At 37.7% G+C, this 20,809-nt stretch overlaps 1 long non-coding RNA gene across 3 annotated transcripts in view; it reads left to right on the top strand.

Annotated features, from left to right (window-relative positions):
- The window catches only part of LOC138148842 (uncharacterized), a 156,358-nt gene that overhangs the window by 70,916 nt on the left and 64,633 nt on the right, over positions 1-20,809 (top strand). For 2 of the 3 annotated variants that reach the window (XR_011165191.1, XR_011165190.1), the window contains exons 3-5: positions 173-319; positions 3,415-3,495; positions 5,069-5,161. This is a non-coding gene — a long non-coding RNA (uncharacterized lncRNA). Of the gene's footprint in view, positions 1-172; positions 320-3,414; positions 3,496-5,068; positions 5,162-6,039; positions 11,690-20,809 lie in introns of those variants that run through there. The other variant, XR_011165192.1, reaches the window with a different exon arrangement.

Here is a 20,809-nt window from a genome sequence, read left to right as displayed (position 1 = left end):
ACACACACACACACACACACACACACACACACACACACACACACACATATATATGCATATATATGTCTTTTTTCCCCTGAGTCATTCTCCAGTGCCTAAATGATTTATATTTTTGAAAGCTTAATTAGCAAGGAGTGAGTAATCTGGTCTTTGGGATCCTTGTTTGTCCTAGGGAGTGGAAACAACATTCCTGATGCTCTCAAAAAATCAAGGAAGGTGGCTGTGTTAAGAATGCCTGACTGATCAGCTGATGCTCTCTGTATCTCTGCTCTGAGCCTGACTGACATCTCTGAACACTTTTGCATCTACTCAGCCTGAAGTATGTGACCTCATTCTATAAATATCAGCCCTTTACTAGTCCCTGTTGTTCAAATTAAAAAATATCCACTGAATTCTTTTTATCATATCCAGTCATAGATATATACTCTTGCCAAACAAAGGCATTCCTGTATTTGCCATGAGGTTTAATCCCCATTTGTGATGTCTAAGACATATTAGATCATACTGAGCCTAAAACAAGAAAAAAGAAAAGAAAAAAAGTGGGTCTTCTTCAATAGACCAGGCAGGGGCCACGTCTTATTGAAATTGTGGCTCTCACAGGTCCTAGAATGAAACTCAGGAAAAAAAGAATTCTCTTTGGAAAGGTATTAGCCTAAAAGATGAATCATGCATTTTAGCTCATGAATTCATATTTGTGATATAAGATCATTTGGGGTATGTATGTGGGGGAAGTAGTGGTTGGTCTTCTTTTGTAAGCTGATATTGGTTAAATACTGAACTTTAGGAGGAAAAGTATATCCCAATGTTCAGATTTTGCCCTTTCTTGGCTCTTCATTTGGTACCCCATCTCAGGGCCAGTGCAGATTGGTTTCCCCTTATTCTCTTCTTACATACAGGCAATCTCGAATAGTGGAGAATCAGGACTCCAGATCCAGAATTTCCTAATTGTGACTGTACGTGATTTATCTCATCAGATAACCATCTAGAAAATGACAGTAATAATACTTCCACTAACAACTTCACAGGGCTGTCATGAAGAAAGCGCTTTGTAAACCTGAAGGCATTGTAGACATGTATTTATTAACGTTATGGGTTTTTGTACCACTAAAATAGACTGCAAACTCCCTAAAGGCAGGGACCATGCCTTATCGAAACTGTGCTTCTTCCAGTGCTTAGTTGCAGGGGTTTGTACATAGTAAGTGCTTAATAAATATTTGTTAAATGAACGAACATCAACAGCCTACAAATCTGATAGAATGTAAAACAGAATAGAACAAATATTTATTCTTAGTTAGAAAAACCAGAATATATTGTATTTAGTAAAAATATATTATGCCTATTCCCTGGAGGGTCCTCATGCCTAGATTCTACCTCCAGGCCTTTTTCCCTCTACCATGTTCCCTCATTGACCAGAAAAAGGCATTGTTTGATCCCATGCTAGAGGTATGGGAAACAGCAAAGGTAGTATTTGAACCCAGATCTATTGATTTGCAAATCAGTGGTCTTTTTGGCATAAACTTTGAGACCCTTCACCCTTACTAATGGTCCTGCTACAGGGCTCTGCAGCTTATCAGTATGCCGCTTGAAATGAAGCACCTTCATCTCAACAACTTTGTGAGGTAGGTAGTATTATGTATCTATACCCCCATTTTACAGATGGGCAAAATAGAGTGTTAGGACTCAAAATCCAGGTCTTCTGATTCCAAGTCCAGCATATTTTCCTTTCATCACATCCTGCTGCTTTGACTAATGTGATAGCAACATAATGCTGTATTGTTAAGACAAGTATAGCAAAGAGCCAGCGAATCCCTTGGATTTGAGTGACTCATGGATTAACCAGTTTGAAGGGAGGATGCAGATTAAAGGTTTGTTGCATCTGTCACAGATTCTTGTAGGATTTTGATGATCATGTGGGATACACCTTGTGTTTAGGGAAAGCACTTAAAGCTTCATTTTGCAAGCCAAATGCTTTTTAGAAATCAACAATTGGTCTAATGTTATCTTATATTTTCTACATTTCTCAGTCATTTGTGTGACTGAAAAGATGTGACCTGCTATATAGCAAATTGGTGTACTACTCTAAATGCAGAATGAAACACTTTCAAAGACATAATGATTACGACACAAATGTGTTTTGCTAGACTATGTTTTTTTTTTTAATAAGGGAGAGTTTTTATTTGGGATGAGTTGGTGAGAGAAATAAGGATAGTGATACAAGAAAACAGTGGAGAGGAAAGAAGAAAGTGTCATAAAATATTAAAAAAATATACAGTGGAGATGAAGGGGCAGAAGGGATCATAGACAAACTGACAGTATATAGACAATGCTGGTGCTACCATAATAAATATAATGTATATTAAGAGGAACATGCTATATGGGTTACATTCATAATTTCATTACAATCCTCCTTTACTGGCCTTGGGTTATGGAAATGTTTGTTTTTGTTGAAGATTTTCTAGTGTGTAATACATTTTAATTGTCTATCTCCTCTCTACTCATGTATTCATCAAGGATACACTTGATCATGAGCATAGATCGTTTTCATAAAGATTTAAAGAGATGAAAAAGCAGGATATGACTGATAGTTGTTGATATCTCTTCAGTCTCATTTTTTTCTTCTTTTTGCCAAAACGCAAAGCACTGAGATCATTCTTTTGAGAAGTCTTTCCTTCTGAGATTATCTTAAGAATCATTGAGCATTTTTAAATCTGTCACCTCCAGACTGGATCTTCCTGATTTGATCTTTTTTTTTTTTTAAGTAATTGGGGTTAAGTAACTTGCTCAAGGTTACACAGCTAGGTGTTTCTGGGTGGGTGCTAAGTGTCTGAGCCCGGGATTCTATCTCCAGGTCTTCTCAACACTGGAGCCGGTGCTCTTACTCGCTGTGCTACCTGGACGCCCCCTGATTTGATCTTCTTAAGTGCCATTAGAGCTTGTTCCTGTAGAACATGAAGGATAGAGGTGGTAGATTCCAAATAATATTTTCATTATCACTGCCAATGAGAAGAAATCACTATGAGTAATAGTGCACACTTACATTGTACTTTATAGCTTACAACAACCTTTTGAGATATGTAGTTTAATCAGTATTATTCCCATTTTACAGATAAGGAATCCAAAACTCAGAGATACTGACTTATTTGCCCAAGGTCATTGGACTAATGTGGCAATATTGTAATTTGAGTCTAGATTTTCCCCCCACTATGTCATAAACCATAAAACACCCACAGATAGGTTCTTTCCATCCTCTTCCAAATTTCATCCACATGTAATCTTTATTGGGTAATTTTTTCCTTGTGGTTTTTTATAAATGTTTTGCAAGGCAAGTATTGTTGGTAGTCTTAGGCCCTCCTCCTACACAAATTTTTGCTATTGAACTAAATTGATGCTGCCTTTGGCTCCCATGTCTTTCAGCTCAACAAGAGAATAAAGTGTTTGCTGATTGAAAATGGTTTCTGGGCTCTTTTACCCTCCTTGTCATGATGATTGTTTCAGGTCAGTCCAACTCTCTTAGGAAAAAAATAATGTCTTTATTTTTCTTCATTTTCTGTTTTTTGGAGTTGACATCTTCAATCAGGCTAAGTTCGAACTGGTGTAATTGTACAGTTTTATCTTTTTTCTTCCTCCTAATTTGGTGTTTACTTTGATCCTTGCTCTAGCCATCTGATGATTTGATTGAAAAGATGACAGTGATTCTGACAAGGGGCCAAGGAGGTAGTATGGTGGAATGCATGGTGAATTTTGATTCAGAGGTTCTGGGTCTGAACCTCAGCTTTGTTACTTATTATATTTGTGACCCTAAGCAACTCACTTAGCTTTCTACATCTAGGCATCCACAAACTGGGTCTTCTGTTCCTCATTTGTAAAATGAGGTCAATCAACTTTTATTAAGTGCCTACTATATTCCAGGCATTGTGCTAAGCTCTGGGAATATGAAAAGAGGTAAAATACAGTCTCTGCCCTCAAAGAGCTCACATTATAATGAGTCAAACTAGATAGCTCTAAAATCTCCTCTGGCTCCAAATCTATGATCCCATGTCAGCTATATTTTTAGCATGCCATTTCTATCTTCACTAAGACTTAATTTCATTTTTAATGATGTATTTTGGTACTTGCTAAGTTATGTCTTCCAAAACCCATTTTGAAGAAAGTATTCAATAATTGTACCATAAGCAATCACAAATATAAAGACTTCAGAAAAAGTTGGAAAGACTAGAATGAACTGATGCTTCAGAACTCTGATTAATCCAGTAATCAATCATGAAGCAAGTCTTCTACCTCTGCTCAGAGAGGTGATACATTACTGGTACAGAATCAGGCATTTGGTTTCAATTATGGATAATATATTGATTTGTTTTGCTTGATTATATTTATTTGATACAATGGAAAATTCTATTTGAGGATTTATTGCGAAATAATAGTGATGATAAAAACGACAGAAGCATCAATAGAACATTTAAAAATAAACTCAGTGCACCAGAAGCAATTCATAATGTGTATGTAAGGCTTCTGAATTGTCTAAAAGTCTTTGACCTCTCATTTTTTTTTGTTTTGAATCACTTTCAACATAATTTTTACAGTTCTTTCATATATTGGCATTTGCATTAAAGTTACTGAGTATCAAAGTACATGTGGACCTAATTTGGAAGATTTTTCAAGTTCTCCATAAACTTCAGTTTCTCCATTCTCTGCAGTTATCTCTAGAACAGTCTGCTTACTTATGCTCATCATAAACACTTCAAGGCAAGGTGACCAAGTATTACATGGAATAATTTTTCTGTTGCTTTTGGGCACATGATGAAACTAACACCACCAACTCTTTTAATTTCTGTCCCTCCATTTAGCTGTGATTCCATTCTCAGCAATGAATGCTTATAGGTAGGCTGCTATCACCTCCATAGTAATTTATTTACTTAGGTTCATCATAAACACTTTAGGGCAAGGTGACCAAGTACTCCCTGAAATGATGTTTCCTATTGCCTTTGGGCAGATGATGAAATCAGCACCATCATCTCTCTTTATTCATGCCTCTCCATTTATCTGTGATTTCTTCTGGTTTCATTTATAGCAAGAACATCACTATGGATGTGGTTTATTTGCTCCAGGAGCATGTCAATTTATTGGCTGTGGGACAAAGATGGTGAATTGAAATTATAAGCAGGTAAGTTCATTTTTATATCGATGATCTAAACACTGTCTACCTCCTTTTCACCATCCTGCCTCCTCCATTGAGAACATAGAGAAGTGTTGCATGAGACTTATGGCCATTTAATATTTTTGTCCGTTTCATGGGCAGCTGTGATCAAAAAGTCTATCCCTTGGTAGATGGTTTACTGGAAATGAACCTCTTTTCTCTTTTCTGGGCTTGTCCTCCCATGACAGACCAATACTATGGTCTATTGTCAGTCCTATACTTAAGGTCTTTCAATTTGGTAGGGCATGTTAGAGCACATGCTTTATTGCTATAGACTTTAATTATAGGTGTATATTAGTGATTATTTTAAATTTGATATTAAAAGTTTGATAGATTCAGTGAATTTGAAATCCCTATTCTCTGTCTCCTCCACACAGATCTCCTTGATTCTCTGGAGAAACTTGGGACTCAATTGGTCTTAACTGATCACTGTCCCTCCTAGATCACTATTTTAAGAAAGCAAACCCCTTCATCATTTTACTCCCCACTGTCCCACCATCTCCTCCACTTTCAACTTCTTTATAACTTTATAACTTCCTCCCCTTCTCATGTCTCTACTTGTGGAATAATGAGCCATGATTAAGTCAACTCTGCCATTGTTCCTGGATAGGGTACATCCATTTATACCCTCTTTGGCCCTACTCACCATCTCAGTAACTTTTAGGGCCAAAGTACCCCTCCCTGGCCACCGTTCCTTTTTGTGTACTATTTCCCTTATTAGAATATAAGCTCCTTGAAGGCAGGACTATCTTTGCTTCTATATTTGAATCCTTGTATTTCAATGCTTAACATGGCTCCTGGCACATATTATGTGTTTGATAGTTTTTTTTTCTTCGTTCATCTAGGTGCTCTGGTTTTCAATACATTCATTACTTTATGGGTACCTAGGTATCTAGACCTGCAGTCATGAAGACTTAAGTTAAAATTCTATCTCAGAGACTTAGTAGCTGTGTGACCCTGGGCAAGTCACTTAAACCACTATCTGCCTCAGTTTCCTTACGTATAAAATTAGAATTAGTAATAGCATCTACTTCCTAGGGTTATTGTGAAAATAAAATGAGATATTTGTAAAGGTCTTTGTTCAGTGACTGGCATGTAGTAGGTGCTTAATAAATGTTTATTTCCTTCCTTCTTTTGTTAATACTAACTTTAAGCCATAAACCACCACAGAGAGAACTGTATAGGGTATTCAGGGAGGACTAGCTCCTCCGGTATGAGGGCTTGCTGAGTCCTTTTCAGGACTGCTCATCTGCCTTTGGAGTCTACCTGTCCCGCATCTCTCAGTGTGGCTTGAGAAGCTGTAGCATGCACAGTAGCCACACCTCATTAAAACTGTTTTGCCAGATGGGCTAAACCAGGCTGAGGATAACTGACAGACCTCAAATCTGTCACCAAGGAAGGGGGGTGTCTGTCCTAGGCATGGGAAGACTTCCTCAGCAGAATGGGTGGATGAGAACAATTTGTTTCAGTGGCCATGAAGGCAGCTGAAGCAGGTATTGTGGAGTGCTTAGAGCTTGGTCAGATGTGTAAGCCAAGGCCATTCACTGAATCCCAGATCAGAGCTAGTCTTCTTGACTTCTGTCTTACACTGGACTTCAATAAGAGAGAGTGAGGCCTATGACTTTTTGCAATTCTGACTCACTTAAATCCAATTAATTGGCAAGTCAAGACATCATCCCATGATATCATCAGTCCTCTTCTAAAACAAAGTACAAACAACAACATTAATTTTAATTTCTTTAGTGTTTTAATGGAGAAGATAACTCAGGCTTCATAAATATCCAGATAAGCTACGCCTTTTGATATCACTAAAGTTTCTGGTAAGCAACAATTTATAGCTCTCCCACTTTGAAAGTACTGACAAATTTGATTCATAAAGTGCCTTGAATAACCAGTTATCAGAAGGTTCTTTGGGGAAAAAATATGCAGCAATTTGGAAAAGTCTTAGTGGGGCCAATTCAGTAACTATAAGCTAAGGAGGAAATGATTTCAATGTAGCTAATGACAGAACCAAAATTCCTAGCCAGAGAGTGGTCCATGCCCATATATTAGTGGCTTATATTTGTGTGCATTATGAGGTGGTGTGCTGTACACACCTTAACTTTATGAGGCAGGTAGTACAAGTATCTACCCCCATTTTAAGGATGAGGAAACTGAGGTTGAGCACAATGTCAGAATTAGAACTTACTGCCCAGATCTTCTGATTCCAAATTCAATGGGGCTCCTTTTCACTGCCCCACCCTGCCTTAGCTGATGCAAACAGTAACACAATCCTGAAATGGTGAGACAAGTTGTAGCAAATGGCAAATGAATCCCTCTGGGTCTGAGTGACTCATGGAGTAACCAGTTTGGAGAGAAGAATCCAGATTAAAGTTCTTGAGTGCTTGACCTGTTTAAGGAAGTAATGCTGTTCCTTTGGAATGTGATGGGCAGCAAGGATCACTGAAGAGCCAGGGTGAAAAAGTAACAGTCTGAGCAGCAGCAGCAATTTATAGTAATTTACAGCTGCTGCTACTGCTATAAATCCCATAAAGAGCAGAGGAAAGTGTTTTTGTAAAAAGCTGAATAGAACAAAGTTTAAACAAGAAGAAGGACCCCCAAAACAAGACCAAAGTCAAGATTTAAATCACCTGGGATAAAAGTGAAAAATGAGGGATTTGTTAGGAAGAAAGGAAAAATCATCCTTTGTGCTGTTCTTGCTTCATTAGAAATAACAATTATAATTAGGCTTTAGGTAACATAGTTTCTTACCAGTTCCCTATCCCAAATAGTACCTGGAGGGATCCACTTTGAGAGATCATAATATAGATTTAGAACTGGAAAGGAAATTAGAATCCATGTACTCCAACGGTTTTGAATCTGGAGTCCATGAACTTTTTAAAAGTGTGTAACTATTGCAAAATAACTGGTTTTGTTTGTAATTCTTTGATTTTTACTTTATGCATTAAAATATGTATGTATGTGTATATATAACACATGTATGCATGTATGAATGTGTGTCTGTATGTATGTATTTCTGCAAATAGCCGAAAATATATTAAGAATTCTTGCTCTCACCTAACCAACTCATGTTAGATGAGAAAACGAAAGACCACAGCAAGCTAAATGATTTGCCTGAGGTCACAGAGGTAGTAAGTAGCAGACCTGGGCCAGGCAAATCCAAGTCTTTCCACTACATTACATTGCCTTCCCACTGGAGATGCTAGACATATCTCATAGAAAAGATGTCAGCATAAAAGAAGGTCCCATAGCTTATTAGGCCTACACCTTCCCTAGACTTCTGCTTATATGACATTTATAAAGGATCAAATATATTCTGAAGTAGGGGACAGAAGACTGACTTTGGATTCAGAGTGACCTGGGTTCAAATCCTATCTCTAACACATACTAGCTCTGTGGCCATAGGCAAGATAAATTTTGTGAAATCATTAGGATGAAGTCTGATATCTGAGATATCAGAATTGATTCAAATATGTAAGAATGAGAGCCATTTCCTAGTAAAGAAATCATCATTCTAAGACCAAATATATTTTATCTCTATCTCTTCTTTTAAAATGTCTATTTTTGTGTGTGTTTTATAATATATGTGTGTATGTAATTGTTATACAGCAACATATGTATATAATAGATAAATAAATTGACCCATTGGGTGTGTATATGCAAACTTTTTTTTGCTGAGATATTTAAGATCAAAAAGTTTGGAGACCACTGCAATCTGCTAGCTCTCCCTTATGTTAAATAGTATAAAAGTATAACTAAAACCTATGTACTTTTATCCACTCTAATTGTAGAATTTTTTAATCTTTCACTTCAAAATTATTATAAATGTAAATTGGAAATTGATAAGAGTCATTAGCTAGTAAAGGAAATTCTGTTGGCTAATCATTCTCCCTTTAATTACATGCAAAAACCATAAAAGTGTCTCTGACAAATTCTAAAATACAGAGTAGCTTTTCTTCTTTCTCTGAGGTCCCTTCTAACTGAGATTCTGTGATTCTGACCCCCTAAGTCTTATCTTCTTTAAGCTAAACATTCTTTGATACATCCTCATAAGACATGATCTTGAAACCTTTCATCATCCTGGTCACCCTCCTTTGTACACTCATCACTGTCCTCCCTAAAAAGGTACCCAGAACTCTATTATTTCATCTTTTTAAATTTTTATTTTTGTATATGCTTTGTAATATACATAATTATTCTGTGAAGTTTTATATATGTGGTCCTTCAGATGTGGTCTGATCAATTCATAGAACTTGGATACCATGACCAAGTCATTCCTCATTCTGGATACTACATCTCTCTTAATGAAACATAAGATTACATTAGCTTTTTAAAATTACATTGTTGACTCATCTTTAGCTTGCAATCCACTAAACTCCCCAGAGATTTTTTTCAGACAAACTTCTGTCTAGCCATGTCTCCCCCATCTTTTACCCATGACATTGATTTTTTAAACCCATGTGCTGTTTTGTCTGTGTTCATTTATAGGAAGTATTTTAAGATGTGTGAGTCTTGTCATCAGTTTGACTAAGACATAAGCAAGACAGATGTGGTACATGGTGGACTAATGTTGATTCTTAAATAAATCAGTGTGTCATTGGCATATGAATGAAACTTAAGTCTATGTTGGCTCTCAAATGGTCTACAGTACAAGCATGTGATAATGACAAAGACAGCCAGAAAGAGAGAATAGAGCCTCTGCCTCTGGGAAATTCCAAACAACAGATTCCATGCCTTTTTTGCAGCTAACCTAGCAATTTTGACCAAAGGATCAATTATTCATTTGGACCCAAATATAGCAGATATTAAAATGCAGAGAACGTTGCCAGCCATCTTGATTGATGCAATGGTAAGAAAGAAGTAGATAAATTTGAGTCAGCTATTGTTAGAAAACCTTGCATACCAGAATTCAAGAATTTTGGGCTAGAAATAGGAGGTTAAAGATGAGATGGCATTTCCTAATATTTATCATCTGAGACAGCTTTCTAATTGTTTACTAGCAGAGACACTTTCATTTTTGCAATATGGATTGTACAATAATACACATTTGATGAATTCTCCCCTAAATCATTGGAACCATTCTAAAAGCATAAATACTATACTTAAATACTTTGCAAGACTAAAGGTTTTTAGGGCTGATTTTCCATAAATATACTACACCATTCTGCGATGAAACACTTGTGTTCATCTCTTAATTTTGATATTGGTTATACATAAGTCAGTGGTAGCAGTAGGGTTTTGAAGAGTAGTGATATGTCATGCTTTCATAATTTCTTATTCAACCTCCCAAATCCTCCTAACATAAACATCCCTCCTCCCCAACCCCCACCACTTTTTTTTTTTTGCCTTTTGGAGGGCAATTGGGGTTAAGTAACTTGCCCAAGGTTACATGGCTAGTATTTTTGTGTGGGTGTTAAGTGTCTCAGAACCGAACTTGGGTCCTCCCGACTCCAGGGCCAGTGGTTTACTCACTGTGCCACCTAGACGCCCCACCCCCACCACTTTTTGAGAAGAAAAAAGAACTGTATAATTCTTTCCTTGCTCCTTTTTCTAGTTAGAAACAAACACAAAGCTGCCAAAAGCTACTCTGATAAATATGTTTTGTCCTTTCCTAAGGGTTGCAACGTGTTCAGTTGAAGGCCTTTCACACTGGCTTCTAGTGGGGGAAGGAGACAGCCTGGCACCCCTCACTGATCCTCTTCCATATCCAGCTGTTTTCCCCTCCTCTACCTCCTAATCTCTGATTCTTTCCTATTGCCCTTGGACTGGGATTACATGGAACAATCAGTGCCAACAGTGCAACTTTAAGTCTGTTAAGAGACACAGACCATGAACTAGGGTTGTAGAAGGTGCCTGGTCTTTCCTCCCATGAACCTCCAAATGTTATCCTCCAAACTCAACAATTTAATACAATTCCATAGATTTTTATTGTGTACCCACGGTGTGCAAGATATTGTACTGTGTGTTGAGAGAGATATAAAGATAAATAGGTCCTGGTCCCTTCCTTTTAAGAAGCTTATGCTCTAGTAGAGGAAATGGCAAGATATGCACTCAAATAATTACAATACAAAATAATATAATATAGAATAGAATTTAAGTATATGAGATAAATTCAAGCATACAGGTTTTCATTCCAAGTGGCTGTAGATGGAAGGAAGAAATGTAAAAGCCTCTAGATTGTAATGAATTTTAGACTCTGAATATTAAAATCTCCATGTAAATAGGCAGCATAAGGGCATGGCGTTGGACTAGGGTTCATGGGACTTGAATTCTAGTTTCAAGTTTCCAACAAACTAATCATAAGACCTTAATTAAGCAAGATACATAGAACCACTCCTGACCTTAGTTTTCTTAATGTGTAAAAGGCAATCTGTAAGGTGCCTTCTAGCTTTGTGGTCTCCAAGTCATTCTTCTCTCATAAAGGGAAAACAAAATTCATACAATCATGAAATTTCAGAGCTGTAAGATACTCTTCAAGAATATAGACCACACAATTATAAATCTAGAGTTAGTAGGGACTTTGAGAGACAATATGGCAGAGTGTAGAGACAATTATGGTTGGAGCTGAGAAGACCTAAGCTCAGATCTTGCACCAGACATTTACTGTCTGACCCTGGGTAAATCACTTAGCCTCAGGTCCCTCATCTGTAAAATGAGGGGGTTCAATTACATGACCTCTAATATTCTTTCCCCCTTCAAATCTGTGATCCTAGGAATGAAAGTTGTTAAGGGTGACTGCGGTTTAAGATGAGATACTTGCCTCAAGGTTACTGCATATGTAGCTCTTGTGGAACAAGATAATTATTTGAACAATGAGTTTCATGTTTTTGTGGAATGAGAAAGAAGAACTGACAAGAAAAATGGTGAAGTTTAAATCTAAAGATAGTCTTCCTAAGTATTTTTAGCTTGGTAGATATGAATTGTCCTGATTGACTCCCTTGTACGTTTAAAATGTATTTATCCACCTCCCTTCATTCTTCAGTTTAGTTGTATTGCTTTGTAACATGTTTTTCTAGTCTAGGCAACATTGCTTCATTTGCTGGCTTTATACTGGCTTATATAATAACAACAACAATAACAGCAATAATAATAGCTAGCATTTATATAGAACTTGCTATGTGCCAGACACTGTGCTAAATGTTTACAAACATTATCTCATTTGATCCTCACAACAACCCTGGGAGGTAGGTGCTATTATTATCCCCATTTTACAGTTGAGGAAACTGAGGCAAAGAGAAGTTAAGTGATTTGACCAACTTCACAAAGCTGGGAAGTGTGACAATTTCTCAGTTAAGAAATACTTCTGTGGGTATTTTTTTAACTGCAAAGTTCATCCAAAGTAAGAGATGAAACACAGTATATCTACTTTGAAAATGAAAGTAATAACGAATTTATTTTAATAGAACTAGCCATTACCCCAGATGAACAAAACTAGGGTCTATATGCTCCCTATGGCCAATTTTAAAAAATGTTAAGATGATGTCAGAGAGAGGCTGCTAAAATTATAACAAGTTCTAATCCCCTTCTGAAGGAATTCCCAAACACTTGTTGAGAAATACACTCTTCTAAAACCATAGTATGTATTTTTGTGCCTCTGTTTATGAAATGCAGATATAAGTAGTGCATATTTATTGGGATTGGTATTTGTTGGTTTCAGTACAGGATTCCTAGTTCAGATGCAGAGTAATCAGGAAAAAAATTGTTTTCATTATTTTCTACGTATTCAAACATTGGTTGGGAAGAGTTCACACTTTTCTTCTTTTTTTGGTAACTTGGCATTTATGATGTATTTTGAGAACCTCAGCTACAAAGACATTAATCCCAAATGTGAACATATCATGTGATGCAGTAGAAAGAGCACCGAGTCAGGAGACCTAGGTCCAAGTTTTAGCTCTGCAACTAACTAGTTGTGAGGCCTTGGGCAAGTCACACCACATCAGAAAAAAGTTATTTCATTGATTATTTGGGAGACTGATGGAAGAAGCACTGGATTTGAAGTCAGAGCGCTTCAGCCTCTACCATTAACTCAAGTCCCTGCTGATTGTGTTCTCCCAATTTTAGGGGTCCTCCACATCCCAATTCCACTTAATTGTTAACAATCAGAGTAGCTTTTACAAAGAAAGATTTGCTTCAAAGGAATGACAAGAATAAACTGACAAGCACCCACTCCCCAATATCTGGGAAGGCACAACTCCCCCCTCTCCCCATATCGGTATACCATATATAATCTCCCTTATAGCTCAGTCTCTGGGGAAGGGAATTAGGGCCATAGCCCTAACCTAACTTCTATATAACATCAATCTTACAGAGTTCAGGTTCAAACCCCCCCTGAGCCCATGTTCCAGTAACTTGACTGCTTAGGGTTTCCCTGTTAAATCCATAGCAACATCCTCCTTGGAATCCTGGTTCCATAGTTATCATGATTTGAGCTCCTGGGTCCAGGTATTCCACCACCCATACCTGGAACTGCAAAGGATGAACCAAAACCCTAAACCTATTCCTCAAGGCATCAGGCCTTAAAGTAGAGAGAGGAAGGTGAATGGTTCCTCCACACCTAGCTTAGTATATGGTGATCATCCAATAGTGAGGGAAAAAGACCTTTACCACTGGATTCAGATGGAAAGAGAGAACAAGATTGTCCCATGCTGGTACTTTTAAAGAGAATCTGTTCTGGCTCTGTAGGCAAAGGGCAGGGGAACGCAGAAGCTTTTTCTCAGAATGAAGTTTCTATTGTCTCCCGCATGGGTTCCTCCAGCTTAGGCCGAACCAGGCATGTGCAAACCCCAGCTACACTCCTACATAGTTGTTGGCTTGTTGAGTTCCCCATTAGAGAGTGAATGCATTGAGAGCAGCGACTGTTTTTTGCTTAGCACAGTTCCTGGCACATAGTAGATGCTTCATTAATGTTTGTTGTCTTGACTTGGGCTTCAGTTTCCTCATCTTTAAAATGAAGGGGTAGACTTTGGATCCCTTTTGGTTGTCTGAATCTATGAGTTTTTTCTTTCCCACTCTCTGTCATTCTTTGGACATGTGTAAGGCAAGTGGAAAATGGAGGCTCAGGAAGCCAACTTGGAACTCAAGGTAGGGAATCATGAAACAGGTACATAGTGGTAGATAGAATCACATATAAATAAAAAGAGGGGTGTAGATTCATAGACCAAAGACAAACAGAATGATAAAGTGCACCTGTTGATGGACAATAGGTGTTCCTTACCTTATTTGTTTTTTTTTTAAACACATCCTACCCTGACTATGATGAGCAAGGAGACATAGAGGTCATCTAGTCATATTCCCTCATTTTAGAGGTCACATAACTTGCATTGGGTCACATGGCTTCTGGGAACTGAATATGGATGCCTGACACCCAAACCAGCTTATCTGTCTCTCTCTTTCCTCCCTTCTGCTTGCTTTTCATAGAGGGTTATCACCAACAGTCTTCCCAAAGAGCAGCTTCAGGGGGAGCAATGTTTGAAAACAGTCAGGTCTATTTTTGGCACAGGGACAGTATGGAAGAATGTTCAGGGAGAAAAGGCAAATAAAGTAAGCCACGAAAAGACAAGCCTGGGTGCAGGAAGAGAAATGAAGAAAAGGATGAAATGGGAAAAGAAGAAACGTGGACAATTTTGAATACAAACACTGATTCTGTATAGAAGTTTGGGTTTGGCTATAGCTAGCATATACGATTCCTTGAAGGCTTTTGGTATCTGTGTTTCATCATGAAAAGGAATTTCCAAATTTATAGTTTCCATTTTTGGCAGAGCAATTTTCCTTCATTTTAATCAAACAAATTATTTCCTGTCCTGCATTTTCCCAAAGTTTGTTACTATATTGCTGTATGTTAGGGTCCGGGTAGAGAGAGGAACAACTCCATTGGTGAATCGGGGAATTATGCAAGGAAGTTAAATGACTATACCACAGGAGGTAGAATAATGCTTGTTCAAAGGGAGCAGTATTTGTTTCTAAAAGGTGTTTAACTGATCTTAATGGGCATTGCTAGCAAGAAGGGAAATGGAAGGAAGCTCCATTTTAGGCAAACTCAACAGATGAAAACCAATTTTAAAGGAACAGGTAAATTAACTACACAAGAGGACTTACTATAAAAAGTCCTTAAAATGGCAAATTCCAAGTTCTAGAACATTCAAAATAATCCTATTTGTAAAAATTCAGCTTACTCACATTTTTCAGGAGCACATCCGCTATAGAGGTGAGACCCATCCTTTAGGACAATGAAGTGAGGTTTATTTCTCAGCTAATGTTTCTAAGAGCTGCTTTAGACAGAAGTGCCATTACACTCTGAATTGTGGACAGTGAATAAATGCACACAAGGTTTAATGAGCAATAGCACTTGGATGCTGAAAAGCCCTATGAAGAACTGAAAGCAATTAAATAATATTTGGCTATTTTTAATAGCTATACTTTCTTGTAGTGTGCATTCATAAAAATGCTTTGAGGTTCACAAAGCACTTTAATAATATTATTTCATTTAATCCTCACAATAACCCTGGAAGGTAGGTGCTATTATTATCCTCATTTTTGAGATGAAGAATTTCATCTTAAAAGACAGACTGGTTATGTGCTCAGGGTCACATAGATAGTAAGTTTCTACAGCAAGATTTGAACTCAGGTTTTCCTGACTCCAGGTCTAGTGCTCTATCTATTCACCACTTTGCTGTCAAAACATAACTCAGTGGGGTGGCTAGGTGGTGCAGTGATTAGAGTACAGGCCCTGGAGTCAGGAGGACCTGAGTTCAAATTCAACCTCAGACACTTAACACTTACTAGCTGAGTGACCTTGGGCAAGTCACTTGACCCAAATTGCCCTGCATTCCCTCCTACAAAAAGAAAAAAAGAAAAACATAACTTGTATGTTTCACATACCTGGTAGTTATTTTGTAAATTTTCAGTACACATATTCCCTGTTAGAATGTAAGTTCCTCAAGGACAGGGACTGCCTCACTTCTGTCATTGCCTTCTCCAGAGATATGGAGTAAGTGACACCTGATAGGTACTTAATTGATTGATAAGGATCTATTTTTTTTTTCAGTTTTAAACTGAAGTTTTTAAGAATAATGATTTGGCAGAAACTACAGGGCATTATTTTCAGTTCCTACACTGGCTTTTCCTTGTCCTTTATTTTGTATTCAGCTGTTAATTCACTTCATGTAGTCATTGGAAATTTCCACAACTGCACTGATGCATGTGAATGGCTTGATAGCAAAGCCGTAACAATGTGACTTACTGAGATAGGAGAGGGACCAGTGATAAGGCTAGAGTGGGATTTTTAAGATTCCACTGCATTTTGTAGAAGAGATCACATGCTCCTCCATGGAAGCTCTCTGATGCCTTATCATGGCCAGGGGTTAGCCGTTGGTCCCAGAAGATTGTTTTTAGCAAAGTCAAGCTCTGGAAGGTCCTGTCCAATTGAGCTGCGTGCAAACCTAGTGATTCATGTCTGTTGTCCAAGAACCCATCTAGACCACTTCAGAGCAGCAGCTCATCAGCAGTGTGGCTGAAGGTTGTGGTCTGGGGTAGTGGAAGGGGCACATACTCCAACAAAACCATCTAAACTCGAAGGACATAACAAATTTTCATTGGTCCGTGAGCCCGACAAGAATCCCCAGAAACCAGGTGAAATCCCAGAACTTTAGCATGCAAATAAGTTGGCATATTGACTATGCATATTTGTTGCAAAGGTTTTGTTTTTCTTTTCAGTTGAGGAGGTAGAAGAGACAGGAAATAAATGCCTGCTAACTGAAAAAAGTTAAATTTAAAACAAACAAATAAATTAGCACAGTTTTAATTGAGTGCCTTTCTTCCAGAAGCTAGTTGGGTAAATTCAACCTTTCCCCAAAATATGCTAACCAAGATACCTAACTTGAGCTACTAAACTCTCCTTCCTTCCCTAACTCTTTTGCCCTCAGGAAAGATACCAGAAATTACATCTATGTCTTTGGTTCAGTAATTTTCCTAGACTTGCCTAGGGTCTTATAGAAAATAAGTTGCTAAGCTAGGATTTGAACTCAAGTCTTCTTGATGCTAAATCTAAAACCCCAACCACTGTTCGTCACTTATGATACCTTCTACTACTAGCACACCTATAGCATCTGAAAGATCCTTGTCCTTCTACTTTACAAATCAATATATCCTTCAGAACTATATGGGGGCAGCTAGGTGGCACCATAGTGCATAGAGTGCTGGGTCTGGAGTCAGGGAGACATGAGTTCAAATGTGGCCTCAGACACTTACTACCTGTGTGACCCTGGGCAAGTCACTTCACCCTGTCTCAGTTCTTCATCTGTAAAATGAGCTGGAGAAGGAAAAGACAAACCACTCCAGTGTGTTTGCCAAGAAAACCCCAAATGGGGTCATGGAGAGTTGCACATGACCAAAACAACTCAACAACACAGAACTACATATTTTTAAAATTTGATATAAATCTATATAATTGTTAACTTTTAGTTATGCTTAAATAAGGCTTAAATATAAAACCAATTAAAGATACATTAATTTAAAAACATTTAAAAAATTTTTTAACTTTTTTTTGCTTTTTGGAGGGGGGAAGGTAGGGCAATTGAGCTTATGTGACTTGCCCAAGGTCACATGGCTAGTTTTCTTGTGTTAAGTGTCTGAGGCTGGATTTGAACTCAGGTCCTCCTGACTCCAGGGATGGTGCTTTATTCACTGTGCCACCTAGTTGCCCCTAAAGATACATTTATAAGACATTTATAATTTTATATCCCTCATATGTATTTTAATTTATATAATATAATTCTATGACGTTGATATGCCATCATTTCTTCAGTCATTCCTCAACATTTAGATCTTCTTCTGTTGTTTGCAATATAAATAACGTTGCCACAAATAATTTTAATAGCTCTTTAAAAACAACTCTTTTGGGGCAGCTAGGTGGCACAGTGAGTAAGAGTGCTGGCCCTGGAATTGGGAGGACCTGGGATCAATTCTGGCCTCAGATACTTAACACCCACACAAAATAACTGGCCATGTAACCTTGGGCAAGTTACTTAACCCCAATTGCTTAAAAAAAAAAAAACTTTTAGGTTATGTCAATTTTTGTTATATACATATATGTACGTTATTGTTGTAACTCTTGTTGTCTACTACAAAAATTCTACCAATTTGCAATCCCACCAGTGATGTATAAATATAGCTTTTTCCTCCACATCTTCCTAGCATCACTGAGTTTTGTTACATTTAGATATTTTTTTATAACTTCATGGGTGTGTTGGGAGAAAACACTACTCTTATGCCTTATCAAAGCTTGGCGGTGATTTGAGGTTCTTGAAAACTATGCTGCAAGAATATAATTATAGATTACACACTACTAAGAAAGGCTTTGATTATCGTTCTGATAATGTACTATGTCTTTTGGCCAAGGACCAGCTTAGCTCTAAGTACAGAGTATTTTATCACCAATAGATTGTACTCTATATGGCTGAATATTTTGGCCATGGCCACCCATGAACCAAAGAAAAATAAAACATGCATTGTTCTATGGAAGGGCCTTTCCCACTCTGTCACATATAAATAAATACATCACAGCCTTTTAAAATTATTATGATTATTATTCTATTTCATTTTTTTCATGCTGCATGTTAATTTTATTCATACATTTCATTTTGACACAACAGAAATACCGAAACACCACTCCTAAGTACAAGTCCCCCAAACAGTTTATCTATTGTTAACAGAAAAGAGAAATGGTGCCCTTCTAACTAGGTTAGTATGATCCTGGCACAGGCTGCTGTATTTGGCCAGAGATTGATTGCCTCTAGATGGTGACTTTTTTATGTTGTTGTGGATATAACCTGCCTCTTGGCCTAGCCCACAGGGGTATTGATACAGAAGTTTGCTCATGGTTAGGAATGGGATTTACAACATTCCCCTAATTCTTGGAGTGGGGTGAGGGGAAAGGTCTTGACCCTGACCTTAAATTCAATGCAGTTGGTGGAGATGGCATTTCTTGCCTTTCCCTTCTATAAAATCATTCAAGTTCAAGGGTAGGGGCAAGATATTTTCTTCCCTACCTCTGATTTTAGGGGATGTTGGGTAAACCTCCCCACCAACCAGCTGGCAAGTAGGAACCTTAGCTTCTCAAGATATATTCGTCAATACCCTTGTAGGTTGCAAATAAAGGCTGGCAACAAAATAATATTTGGCGTCCATATTGCACTTTAAGATTTGCTTAAAATGGGGGCAGCTAAGTAGTGCAGTGAATAGAGCACTGGCCCTGGAGTAAGGAGGACCTGAGTTCAAATCCGGCCTCAGACTCTTAACACAAAAAACTAGCTGTGTGACCTTGGGCAAGTCACTTAACCCTCTTTGTCTCAGTTTCCTCATCTATAAAATGAGCTGGAGAAGGAAATGGCAAACTCCTCCAATATCTTTGCCAAGAAAACCCCAAATGAGGTCACAGAGAGTCAGACATGACAGAAAGAACTAAATAACAAAAATTCTCATCTTTAGTTGACAGATGAGAAAACTGAGGCTTATAGATTAAGTGACTTGCTTAGACACAGCAATAGGCATTAAAAATGTGGTTCTTTTGTTCTACTTTTTTCATTTCACATTTCTTTGTATAAAACTTTCCACCTTTGTCTGAATGTTTTATATTTGTCTTTTTATTGTTGGGCCCGTAAGTTTGTTTCCAGTTTTTAATTGTCACAAATAACAAGCAATCTTATCACAAATAATTTAAACTCTTTGAGAGCAAATATTGCATATTACTTACCTTTGTATCTAGGATCATTAGATCACAGTTTTAGACCTAGAAGTGACTTTAGAAGCCATTGAGTCTAATCCCCTCCTTTTACAGATGAGGAAAATGAGAAACAGAAAACTTCTGTTAAGTGACTTGTCTAAAGTCACATGGCAAGTAAGAATCTGAAATGAGATTTGAACTCAGGGCTTCCTGATGCTCTAACCACCACCCTCCACTATAATACCTAGAACCAAATTCAGCAAACATTTGTTAAGTGCTTTCTATTTGTAATATATTGTGCTAGGTACTGGATAGTTAGATAGGACATCCATTAAGCACTTATGCGCCAGTCAGTGTGCTTGGGATACAAATACAAGCAAGCAAGACAATTTCTACTCTCAAAGGACTTACATTCTAACAAGGGAAGATGACATTAAAATGGGTCCTAGAAAGCAGGGAGTGCACATGACAAGGAGACTAAGATTCTTCAAGGCCTGAGTCCCAGTAAGACAAAATACAAAGTTCACCTATCAGAGTTGGAGGAGCCATGTTTGGAGTCCACATTTTTAATAGCATGGTGATGGTTGAGAAGAGGGCTATGTCAGGGAGATTGGTGAGGACCTGCAGATAAGCAATTAGCAGAGAATAAGCTTCATGTGGTGTATATATTCCTGAATGGATTGGTGACCTCAAAACCCATAATTCAGAGTTGTGAATTATGTTATGAATTATGAACCCTGCACACATGGGGTTTCCACCCTTATATTCTTCCTTGATAGAGTTATGTGTGTGTGTGTCTACTTTTCTCTGGAGGTACTGAATTCCTTGGTGGAAAACTCAGGTTTAACTCGGGTTAAATTTGTGCATTTGCTTTAATAAATGAGTGCTTTGACTTC

The sequence above is a fragment of the Petaurus breviceps genome, unplaced genomic scaffold (genome assembly GCF_028583685.1).
Source record: "Petaurus breviceps papuanus isolate PSGF00001 unplaced genomic scaffold, PetGlider_PUasm1.0 90842, whole genome shotgun sequence".
Taxonomy (NCBI): domain Eukaryota; kingdom Metazoa; phylum Chordata; class Mammalia; order Diprotodontia; family Petauridae; genus Petaurus; species Petaurus breviceps.
This window is presented reverse-complemented; position numbering and strand designations above follow the sequence as displayed.